This window comes from Eretmochelys imbricata, chromosome 17 (genome assembly GCF_965152235.1).
Source record: "Eretmochelys imbricata isolate rEreImb1 chromosome 17, rEreImb1.hap1, whole genome shotgun sequence".
NCBI lineage: Eukaryota > Metazoa > Chordata > Testudines > Cheloniidae > Eretmochelys > Eretmochelys imbricata.
The window spans coordinates 5,281,367-5,293,811 of NC_135588.1; the positions used below are offsets into that span (position 1 = coordinate 5,281,367).

Sequence of the window (12,445 nt, forward strand, 5' to 3'; positions counted from 1 at the left end):
TGGCAGCAAGTGGGCAGAGATATATAGGAGATCAGTCTAAGCAATTATAATAGTCCCTTCCAGCCTTTTGTTGTTTGCAATGTTTATTGTAGCCGTGTTGGTCATAGGATAGGAGAGAGACAAGGTGGGTGAGGTAATATCTTTTATTGGACCAACTTCTGTTGGTGGAAGCACAAACGCTTGTCCTTTCCATCAACAGAATTTGGCCCAATAAATGATATTACCTCACCCACTTTGTCTCCTTTTAGCCTTTACACCTATTAATCTGAATGGTTACAAACGCAGGGAAAAAATTGTAGTGTAGACAGGCCTAGCTCCAATGGCCCTGAATTCAGGGGAAATTGGGATCTTTGCAGCTTGGCGCCTTCTCTAGTCTCTTCACAGTTACCAGATGCAGAGCTATGTGGGCCTGGCGAGATGCAGTGTAATCCTTCCAGCAGTTCTTTCTATGAGGCTTTTTTTTGTAGGAGCCAAGGAGTCTGCATGCTATCTCCAATTATAAAGGAACCATTTAGGTTAATGTGTAATGGACTTGAAAGGATCTGAGTGGAAACCAGAGTGAAATCAGCTTGGAACAGCAGCAAAATCATAACACGGGGGAGAAAGCCCTGCACTTTTCCAATCTCTCATCATAATGTATGCAGACTGGTTGGCTCCTACTGTACAAGGTTTGTAAACTATTCAACTCTGCTAGTGAAACGTACAAGAGTGACAGGCTCCTCACTTGATTCACACACAAGATACAGCACAGCCAGGTGCAATGCAAGCTTCTCCTATGACACACCTCTAGCATTGATCCCTTGGTGTGATCTAGAGGGACTAGGTCTAGTGGAGAGAGGGGAGTTAATTCCTTGGCCTTTTTCCTGAGCGTGCTAGTGAAGGTGACAATTACGATGGAGGTTTTAGTGATGAGGACACTTATCCACTGGGAACGTAACTGACATTCTTCATCATTCCTCCCTCCCTCCCCCAAACCTCTATTCATTTCACATCTGCTATTGAACAACTGTGAGATGGCAACAACTGCCATTCCTACCAACTAGGGCCCAAATCAAACCAGTGTCTGAGAAGCGAAAAGCTCTGTATCTGTTAGCAACAATCCCCTCAACCATCCAACTTCCTCCCCTTGCCCTCCCAAGCTGCTATGCCTAAAGCATTTCAGATCGTCTGCGGCAAGCATCTACTGCTCAAGTCCTTGGTATGTCAGAGAGAAATGTGAAAAACGCATTAAAAGTGTCATGCTTTATCAATCGCTAAATTGTATGGGCGTTGCATTATACATTTCAAGGGTCATTGTAGAAAACAAGAGATTAAATTAATTTAGTACTCTGGCTTCAATTATCTGGATTTAAAATATAAAAGAGAGTCAAATCTGTTTGTAAATAAATATGCTGCCTGCCTGGTTATAAACTACCAGTACCACAGATTAGATACCTGTCACAGAGATTTGGGTTAAAACCCAGAGGTTTTTTGCTCCTGTTACTAGGATCATCCTGCTGTCATATGGATGTTGTAGCTCACTACTCCCACATTGTATTTCATCACTGAGTACAAAACTTCATGGACAATATGATCTGCAGTGCCAAACTAGTTATAGAAACAAAGAACATTATCAGTAAGGCCTTGATTCTGCAAGGAGGTGAGCACCATCACTTGGAGACACTCCTGATTTATATTGCTTTAAGTGAGAACCTAGTAGGACTTTCTGGCTACTGTGCTTCTCAGCCTAATTAAGAAAGGGATGAAATCCTGATAATCAGAGGTCAGTATTTTCAGACACAAAGTAGGCATGCAAATTCCTCGAGGGGAGGGACTGTCACTTTTTATTATCTGTGTATGTGTGTATTGTGACCAGCACAACAGGGCCCTGATCTCTGATGGGAGCCTGTGGTCGCTTTCACAGTCCAAAAAGTAATCCGCAAAATAGCACTCAAGTGTAATAAATGTGATGGATGGATTTGTATGATGACCTGTGATGGAAAGATAAAAGTAACTGGCTGCGGGATAGGACTAGCTGGCTCAAGGGGTTGCTAATTGTTGTGATTTATACTGCAGTAGCACCAAGGGTCCCCTATCATAGATCAGGGTTCCGGTGTGCTAGGTGCTGCAGAAATGCAGAACAATAAGAAAGTCCCTGCCTAGAGGAGTTTACAATCTAAGTATTTAGATATGAAGTCCCTCACTTATGGATCATTCTTTAATTCCTAATGGACAAACATCTGCACCCCAAAAACCACCATCACAAGTGACAACCACATGGTAGTGTTAGCAGAGAGCCATGGAAACTGAACTCCTGTCTCAATAGCTAGCTGTGGACCCTTTAGCTCAGGGTTGAGCGTTCCGTGGCAAGGCACCGTGGAGGGATGCTGGCACTGCTCTTGGCTGTGCTCTCTCTGTTCTGAGGACTTCACGTTAAACTTACTTTTTCACTAATAAATTCTAATCCGAATTGAAATGGGATACCTTTTTTCTTTGGTCAGGTGAGGACCCAAGAAGCTGCATTTTGACCTAGTATTGTGACTAAAGTATAGGTTGGAAGGAGAGACCAGAAATTAATTAGAGTAATCACTGTGAGAAATGATGAAAGGAGGGCTCTGCTGCAAAAAGCCTGGTTAAAAATCCCATGAATTGTCCACAGGCCAGTGGTAGCTGAAGAAAAGAAAATCTGATGATAAATGTTTTGTTATGCTTTTGAACAGACTATAAAACAGAATGCTATCGAATCCCTAGTGTGTGGGCTAGTGATTTAAAAAACTCTGCACACCCTGTACTGAACAAAAGGAAAAGTTCCTCTCCAAGAGGGATGGAATACCAGCAGTCAATAACTTAATTTTAAGACATTATGAATCAATTTACTGGAGCGTATCCACTACTTCATCTAAATTAAACATTCCCCTCAAAGTGCAGGGAAAGTGGGGGGAAAGGTTTCAGACAATTGTCAACAAAGCAATTCATCTTGGTGTTGTCTCCATATCAGAGATATTTAAAGCCCATATTGAGTGATATCATTAGGCAAAGACAGAAAACACCCAAATACCCAGTCTTGGAGGATATCTGCTATACCAGAAGAGGAGGACTTGAAGGAGAATTTCTTATAGTAAATGGCATTGTCACAGTTGGGAGAAAATATGATTTGAACCTATGCATTTCAAAGAGACCTACATCAGGGGCATTTGATCTTTGTCTGAAGGAGGGCTTTGTTTGCAGTTTGCTGGGAACCCAAGGGTCACACTGAGGACCTGACCTTGACAGGCATTAGGTGTCTCCTGTAGGACCCTATAGGCTCTTAGATATAATAGTGAGGAGGCACATATCAGAACTACGTTTCATTTCCTACAGTCATGGTTTGTGTTAATCAATAGCGCTGTATCTTGTGATAGTTTTAACCATGTGTCATTGGGTTCAAGGTGCCTTGTGCCAAACACAGAACAGGCTACTTAGTTATTCTCTAACTTGGATTGATACAGAAATTATTCTAACAAAGGCTAATGTTATCCCAAGTACACTTGTCTTGGTGGTGAAAGACCGGAGTCCTGTCCGGTTATTCAAACACTCAGCAAGCGCACTTTAACTTCAATCGGCACCTCTCAGGATTTGATACCTGGTTTGCATCACATAGAGCAGACTACAGTCACTGTCATTTGAATACGGAAGTTCAGTCATTGGGCCCTGATTCCAGTGTGTTTAAATGCTTTGCTGAACTTGGGCTTTGGAACATTGGATGCTAGGGCCTGTAGTTTCTATGTTAATCCCTTATGAAACCTGTGGGCTGCATCTCAGTTCTAAAAATTTGGCTCATCACAACCTGCATTGTAGAGCACAGATCTCTGTCAGATCAAATGCAATGCCTCGGAGGCTACCTTGGTTTAAATAAAGACATGGACCTCTTGAATAATATTCATCAGACACAACATTGGAAAGCCAAAGAAATATCTTGTACCTACTACAGAAAAGTGCATTTGTCAGAATAACTCAAAAATATTGTTCACAGTACAAGAGAAGCAGACCATGGCCTTCTGAATCCAGACTGGGATGTCAAGAGACAGAAGTTCTGTCAATAGTAAACTATGGGAGAGAATGTAAGGGCCTAAGACTCCAGCAGGAAATTAAATATATGCAACAATCACCAAACTGGGAAAACTAAATGTAATTTTAAAAAGACTCATTATTAACAATCAGCTCAGATTCTGCCATACGGAATAGGATAATTAAACTGCACGTGATCAATTACCTTAATGCACTTTACCACTGGTATAATACTCTCTACTGGATCACTCTCTGATTAATGTTGCTGTGATTTTGGTCCCCAATTACTTTAGGCTACCTTCTAGAATAAGGGACTGATCCTGCTGCCCTTACTGAGGTGATCAGTCTCTAGAGGCAAAGATTTCAATGTGGCTGTTTAACTGGGGAGATCTAGGTGTGCATATGGGAACCCCAAAGAGCCACAACTCAAACAAATGGCTAGTGTTCATCCAACCACTAACTTAATATGTAGGGCGAAAAAGGAGCACCCACTGTTGGATCAAGACACTTCCTACAAGAATACCTGGACTATTTAAAAAAATTAAAATAGCCAGATATTAAAAGCAGGGAAGTGTTCTTCAAATACTTAAAAGCTCTCTTCAGATATCGGCAATTTTACAGGCCTATCGTGTGCAAAATCCCAAAGCAATTTAGGATCTAGCCTGAAATCCTTATCCCCCTTGGGAGCCATTGCAAAACATGCAAGACACAAAGCCTCAAGACAATGATAATTGATAAGGAAATAATAATTACTTATTATTATGAGATATGTGTACATGGAGCTGTGCAATAGCTCACTTGTGCCACATACCAGGATTCTGACCTGAAAGAGCCTCCAATCTAAGGGCTCAATCCATGATGTGAAAAGCACCTCCCAGCTCCTATACACTTGAGTGAGATAGGCACAGAGTACCATGTGAGAGTGGATGCTATACAGACCAAACACAATGTGACAGATGGTCCTTATAGTGGGAATAATGAAATCTGTGGCTAAGCTAAAGAGTTGGAGCTGAGTGAATAATGTGTTTTTAATATAGTCAGGAGATTATCCACACTGAAAGACCATAAGAGCCCTTAAGAATGAATGGAAGGCGACTCCTCTCTAAACAAAGGCAGCACATTAACTAAATGCAGTTATAACAGGTTCCATTAAAAAAATCATTAGCTTATGTGGGATCTGGGGAAACATTGTAAACTTGCTTTTCAACATAAAGGCTTTGGGTGGGGACCTTTACAGTTCCCCACTTAATTTTCTATTACACATTGCACAAAATGTATTAAATAATTAATGGGTATGTTCTGTGTTAAGGGGAACTGTCCTGCCAAATCCCAGTCACACTAAGTGGAAGAGAATAGATCTGCCTCTACCCTCTTTATGGTCTTTCAAGTTAAAGGACAGGTACAACGTTTTTCTGATAACACCAACTTTTGTTTCCCAGGGAAGTTTAAAAATCTGCTCAGTTTACCGTTGCGATATTTTGTTTTACTTGGAATTCCGATTCTTCTAGAACCCTCCCCTGGAGTAAGATCTGTGGCTTTGTATAATTGTTTGCATATAAGGATATTTCAGACTTATGTGTAGTTTCTTGCATTGGAGGATCTTAAAGTGCTTCCCAAACATTAGTTAACCTTTCGTTCTTGGCATGCATTTTCAGTAAACATCCACAAAGCTAATTCATTAGCCACCTTCGAATCCCTCCTCAAACCTCCTTTGCCACGATGCTCACTAAAAACTTGACAACAGCTAGGCTGCTTGGGAGCTGCCTCTCATGCTGACCAATATTCTCTCATTGTTTACTTATATTCCCCCATCTGTCTGTATCCATCTATTACCTCTTCTTTTTATACTAAGATTGTAAACTCCTTGGGACAGGGACCATCTTTTTGGTTCTGTGTTTGTGCAGCACCTAACACAATGGGGTCTTGGTCCATGACAAGGGCTCCTAGGTATACAGTAATACAAATAGTAAATAATAATGAAACTCAAATCATCCTTGTGTATTGTATCCATTTTATTGATGGGGAAACTGAGGTATAAAGCAGTGGATTGATTTGTCTAGGGCAGGGGTAGCTAATTATTTTTGTCAAGGTACAAATGTCTTGATCAATGTATAATCAAAGATAGACTCCAGAGAACATAATAATAACAAAACAACAACAACAACAATAATAATAAGTAAAAGGATTGTGGGGTCTGTTCAAAAGTGTCTGGCCTGCAGTCCACTTATTAACTACCCCTGGTCTAGGGCCTCACAGTGAGTGGCAGAGCTGGGAATAGAACCCAGGAGTCTTCCTTGCTCTAGTCATTAGACAACTAACACTATGTGTCCTATTAATTGAGCATTGTACTATAAATCTCAGGATTCATCACGTATAAGGCTGGCATCTTAAGAAACAAGGGTGTGTTGCTCTGAATTCTCTAGCAGAATGGCTTTGGTAGAGATGGGCCTCAGGGTAGAGATGGGTGATTAACCACTAGAATAAACTACCAAGGGAAGTGGTGGATTCTCCATCTCTTGATATTTGCAAATCAAGTCTGGATGCCTTTTGGGGACATATGCTTTCGTCAAACAAAAGTTATTGGCTCAATACAGGGATAACTGGGCGACATGCTCTGGCCTGTGATATACAGGAGGTCAGACTAGATGACAGAATAATCCTTCTGGCCTTAAACTTTGAGAATGTATCATATAAAATATTTGGCCATAGAGCACTGAGCACACCTATGTCACTGTACAAATAACAGCAGTACTTTGTTTGTATACAGAACTTTTCATTTATTAAATAATAGTAGTAATAATAATGTGGAAAATTCCACAAGCTCAGTCTAAGGGGAATTATTTGAAGGGCTTCTGCCTCTGTGACAAGACCTAATCTTTTCTGTGGATCCCTTTAAATGGTAAACGAAACTTGTAAAGCTATAGGATTATATTACAGACCCACTGGCACGTACCGTACCAAACATTATGCTGCTTATCCCCAGGGATGCTGAAGGGGTCGTGCACAAGGAAAAGAAGGAACGAGATACAACTGTTTGCTTGGCAAATCATGGACAAAATGAATGAGCGGCTATTCAGAGGGGACCCACTAGACAGGCCTGCTTCTTTTTACAAGGATGCACAAAGCCACCAGTCTCTAGTGACAAAGTCCCTTAAAGCACTTTAATCTCAGCTGTCTAGCTGCCAGACCAGCTCTGAACACAGAGGACAACATCTCAAAACACAGTAGCTTGAGGGACAGCAGCTAAGATGCTGAAGGAAAGAAAGAGCTTAAGAGGGCAATCAGTATGTGAAGGTTCCCAGCGTAATGCAGGATTAGTAGAAAGAAAATGGACTGCCCATTAAAATTCATGAAGACACACAATTTAAGCCTCATGAATAACAGGACTGCAATTATGTAGGGTCAGGGTTTTTTTCAGGGCCACAGAGAGAAATGAAGTCATTAACATGATGTGTGTGTGGCTGCCATGTGCTCCCCTTTTGTTGCTGGATGCTCAGACAGACCTATTAAGTGTTCTGGGTAACCCTGGGGAATTGGTCATAATGGCAGTAAAGGGGGAGGGGCTTTGTGACCTGACTACATAGTGTGTCTGATGGAAAGTTGAAAATTAAGAGCAAAAATGTTGCTGCGAGTGAGGATTTATTTGAAATGTATTTTATTGGGAGAAAAAGCCAAGTCCATAATATTATTGTCAGTCACTGACAATACTGGCTGTCCAGAGTACAGTGTACTACTGATACCTCCCTCTTAAGAGGCTGCAGGTATGACTTGTGATTAAGACCCTGGACTGGGACTCAGGAAATCTTGGTTCAGATCCCCACTCTGCCAAAATTTTTCTCTGTGACGTTGGGAAAGTCACTTAATTGCTCTGTGCCTCAGTTCCCCATCTGTAAAATGTAGGTAACAACTAAATATTTCACAAGGGTGATGAGGATGCAATAATTAATGGTCTTGAGGTGCTCACACGTTATGGTGATAGGTGACATATGTATTCTTATATTAGATTAACAGATCCCATATTAGCTCCCTTCTTAATTAAGATACATCTAACAGTCCCTTCAAAACGAAGGCAAGGGAGGGAGGTGGTGGAAAAGAGGTAAGTGATCCTTTAATCACAATGTGCAACGAGGGCTGTGAGATCCGCAGAATTTTGAGCACCCATTCAGGTCTGTTGAAAAAAAGTTGCAATGTCTGTCATGCTGTCCTTTCCCAAAGTGATTCTGAATCTCCTCTTGCATCTGTTGAATGAAAGGATGCCAGGGTTCTGACTTGTACTTTTTGCTGCCAAAAAGGTTACTGTGTGAAGTGGATATCCCTACTTTATATGCTGCAGAGATGTTCACATCAAAATGTCCAGCGCAGGGAATTGGACAGTCCATTTCTAGTTTGGCTGTCACGGGGGTATATCTCAGGGAGAATCACTGATTTTTTTCATCTCAGACTGACTGTCATTTAGAAGGGATCATGTACTAAAGGCAGACTATCAACCTTTTTATAAAATATGAATGGGTCAGTACAGATTTTTGTCAAAAACTTGGCAACATCTAGACTGTTCTAAACACAATAATAGAGTACATGTCAGGCAGTTTTGAAGCATTTGCGGGGAGTTCTATTTAGCAATATGTAGTGGGTCTGATAAGATGGGAAGACAGGGACCAAGGAACTCAGATACCATAGTGACAAGGGAGGTATAAATGTCTAATGAGAAATGTTGCTGTCATTTACACTGGTGTGAATCTAGAATGATTCCACAGACTTCAATGGACTTTCATCAGATTTACATCAATGTAACTGAAAGTGGAATGTATCCCACTTTTCATGAGGCAAGTGTGTCCTGCTGGTTTTCTACAGAGATTTCTTTACCAGTGTCTTGCTGCCGGATACTCTTAAGTTCTTCCCACTGTGGGGTGGTAGGTGTAGCAGAAAGGGGCCCAATTTATGCCACTCAGGCAAACTAAATAAGCCTAAAAGGGGCATAAGTAGCCTCTTGAATAAATCCATGCTCAGGCAGTCTCCCTGGCTCATGTGTAGCCAACATAAAGGCTCATGCCAGCCCTGCTCCATGTGCCCAGCTAACTGTGTGTGGCCAGACCACTCTGCTCTACAAGTGTTCATTGCTTTTCAGAGTCCACAGGGGGCAGTGGGAAATACCATGTAAGTTTTATAAGAGACCTGAGGGTCCTCTGATTTGCACCAGTGACCAAGCAGGCCTCTGGCTCCCCAGAATATTGGCATCACAAAGATTGATTAGGGCCACTTTTTTGCCTCCCCTTGTCCCTGCAGCAACTGCAGGACTGGAGTAACTGAGACTTGGGCCCAAGGATTTTGTATAGGCCAAAAATAAGAGCTCTTTTGTGAGGAGCGTTTCTTATCTAGTTATTTTCCTGTTAGCGGGTATATGGTTAAGTCACAGCTCTGGTGCAGTCTATTGGGAATTGGAAGCCTAGGTAAATTATTGATTCTTTTGCTCATTTGATAAGGAAATCAGAAAAGGAATAAGATCTAATATGCAAGGATATCTTCAAAGCTTATGACTAGTTGAGGTGCAGGCCTGAAAAGTACCTAATACATTTCATTATTGCAGGTATAGAAAAACTAGGATTTGAAGAGAACATAACATGCAGGATTGGGACAGGAGGGCCTGGTTCTATAACCATTACTCATTCTGAGAAGCACTCATAGATTCTAAGGCCAGAAGGAACCATTGTGATCATCTTGTCTGACCTCCTGACTACTGACTCAGTCTCTGCCTTCAGTGGGTCTCAACACATGAACACAGTCTACTCAGTGCAAAGACTGAAGAAAAAGCCCCATGTCCCCATCTGTAAAAGGAGACAATATTTAGTAACTTCATAATGGGGTTTGGAGGCAAAAATTGTCTGTTTGTAAAGCACTTTGAGTTCCTCATTTGAAAGTGCTATAGAACTGCAAAGTATTATAAGATAGGTTTCAGAGTAACAGCCGTGTTAGTCTGTATTCGCAAAAAGAAAAGATAGAGATAGTATGATGGGATACCATGGTTTTGGTAATTAAATATTCATGGTAAATAGGCCTAATGGCCTGTGATGGGATGTTAGATGGGGTGCGATCTGAGTTACCCAGGAAAGAATTTTCTGTAGTACCTGGCTGGTGAATCTTGCCCATATGCTCAGGGTTTAGCTGATCGCCATATTTGGGGTCAGGAAGGAATTTTCCTCCAGGGCAGATTGGAAGAGGCCCTGGAGGTTTTTCGCCTTCCTCTGTAGCATGGGGCACGGGTCACTTGCTGGAGGATTCTCTGCTACTTTAAGTCTTTAAACCACGATTTGAGGACTTCAGTAGCTCAGACATAGGTGAGAGGTTTTTCGCAGGAGTGGGTGGGTGAAATTCTGTGGCCTGCGTTGTGTAGGAGGTCAGACTAGATGATCATAATGGTCCCTTCTGACCTTAGTAGCTATGAATCAGAAAAAGGAAAACTATTGACTATCTGAAATGAGACTGGGTTATGTAAAACACCGGCTTATGTTAGGTTTGTCTGCAACCAAATTAAAGCTCAGGGATCTCTCTTCTTGTCAGCTGCCATATATGGAGATTCCGGGCTCATGATTATCCGTCTCTACTTGTTCAGTGTAATTAATAGATGTGGTTTTCTCTCCAGCCATTAGGGGATGCTATGTTCATCATGGAACAGACCATCTCTTCCAGAACAGGGACAGAGAAATTCCCCAGAAATTCCCCAGAGAGTTCACCTCTTGGAAGGTTGGTGATAAAACAGGTTTGTCCAACTAAGGACTGAAATGTTTCCTGTATTCAACTATTTCTCTACTCAGCAGAAAGCAAAACACATTCATTGCTGTGTGTCCAGCACAATTCAGCTAGGGTAGGTGGCAGAGTAGCATTGTCCTCTTTCAGTGAGCAAATGTGCAGTGGTGTCTAAACCTAATCCCTAGGCCAAGAGCATTTTTTTCTAGCAAACCTGAAAACAAAAGTGCAACCCCACATAGCACATTTATTAGCATAGCAGCTATAAGGATGCGGATGCCATGTTATTAGTGGTTGGGGCAGGGAATTGTAGCTAGGATTCCTGGATTTTTTTCCCCAGCTCTGCCAAATTGCTGTTAGTACAGACCTCTTAATCTGTGTCTGTTTTCCCCATCTGCAAAACTGAAATAATATCTCAAGGCGTGTAATTCATTAATGTTTAAGCAGCATGAGATTCTCGGGTGAAAGGCACGATATACTGCAAGGACATAGTTCAAGACTGCCAAAGAGCTTGATTAAAACTAAACATGCCATCCCTAAGAGGGGGGAAAAAATCACCTCACCTGGTTCCATAAACTGTTACAGTGTAAAACTGCCTACACACAAAGTGCATGTTATGTGTGATTAAAATAAAACCTGTTAGGAAGAAAAAACATGTACAGATGAATATCACTTAATAAATTACCATCTTTAAAAATGTGCCAAGAAAATGCAATGATGGGATATTTGCAGACCTCACTGGGGAATAGTAAAACAGTTAATTTGAATGCTATTAGCAGAGTGAGTTACTAGTAGCAACATAACACTATCACATTAAGGTAATAAATTAGGTACATATGCATAAAATGAAGTCATAGCATATTGTGTATTGTCACATCCCATACTGTATCCTGAGTGAAGAGAACTATATATTGATTATACTAATTTAGATGTAAAACTGAATGTTTTTCATGCTCCCAGATGAACATTAAAATAATTTTGGGTAATTTCTGTAGAAGTTTTCAGGTAGATATGGAAGATTTATGGCTACTGAGTGTCTGAATATCTTGTAATCAAACATGGGAATATGAAAGCTGCAAGACAGAATGGTATGTGAACAATTTGTCAAAAGGTGATGAGCAATTTCTGTGCTACTGGCTAATAGATGAGTTTTTGTCATTGGATACAAATGGTTCACTGCACTGATGAACTGATCATAACAAGTGTGTATATGTTTGGAGGTGTCTAATGATGATGATATTTGGCAGCGATATAGCTTCAAAGTGCTTTGCAAACATTAACTAATCAGTCTTTGAAACTTTCTGTGAGCTACGTAGGTAATCTATGTAAATATTATCCCGATTTTTTCAGTTGGAGATACTGAAGTATTGAGGTTAAATGCCTTGCCCATAATGGCAAGGGGAGTCATTGGTGAGTGTAGGATTAGAACCTAGGAGTTTCTTGCTCCTAGTTCTGTGCTTATGCAATAAGAGACATTTACAATGTGGTACTCATCACTTATTTATCCCAGTGAGAGGTGAAACATTCTTAATGCACATAAACAGGGTTCTTAAAGACAGACTAAATCTTAGGATGTACATATAATTTCTGCATATCCTTTCTAACAATAGTGGATATATTGATGACTACCTTGATGAACGGAAGTGCCGTCCAAACCCTTCTCTTCACCATGTTCAAT

At 41.0% G+C, this 12,445-nt stretch overlaps 1 protein-coding gene across 3 annotated transcripts in view; it reads left to right on the forward strand.

Moving 5' to 3' along the window:
- The window catches only part of YPEL2 (yippee like 2), a 132,095-nt gene extending 121,350 nt beyond the window's left edge, over positions 1–10,745 (forward strand). For all 3 annotated transcript variants that reach the window (XR_013348270.1, XR_013348271.1, XR_013348275.1), the window contains one exon: positions 10,664–10,745. The gene's annotated coding sequence lies outside the window, so the exon portion shown is untranslated. The remainder of the gene's footprint in view (positions 1–10,663) is intronic.
- The last annotated feature ends 1,700 nt before the right edge of the window (positions 10,746–12,445 follow it).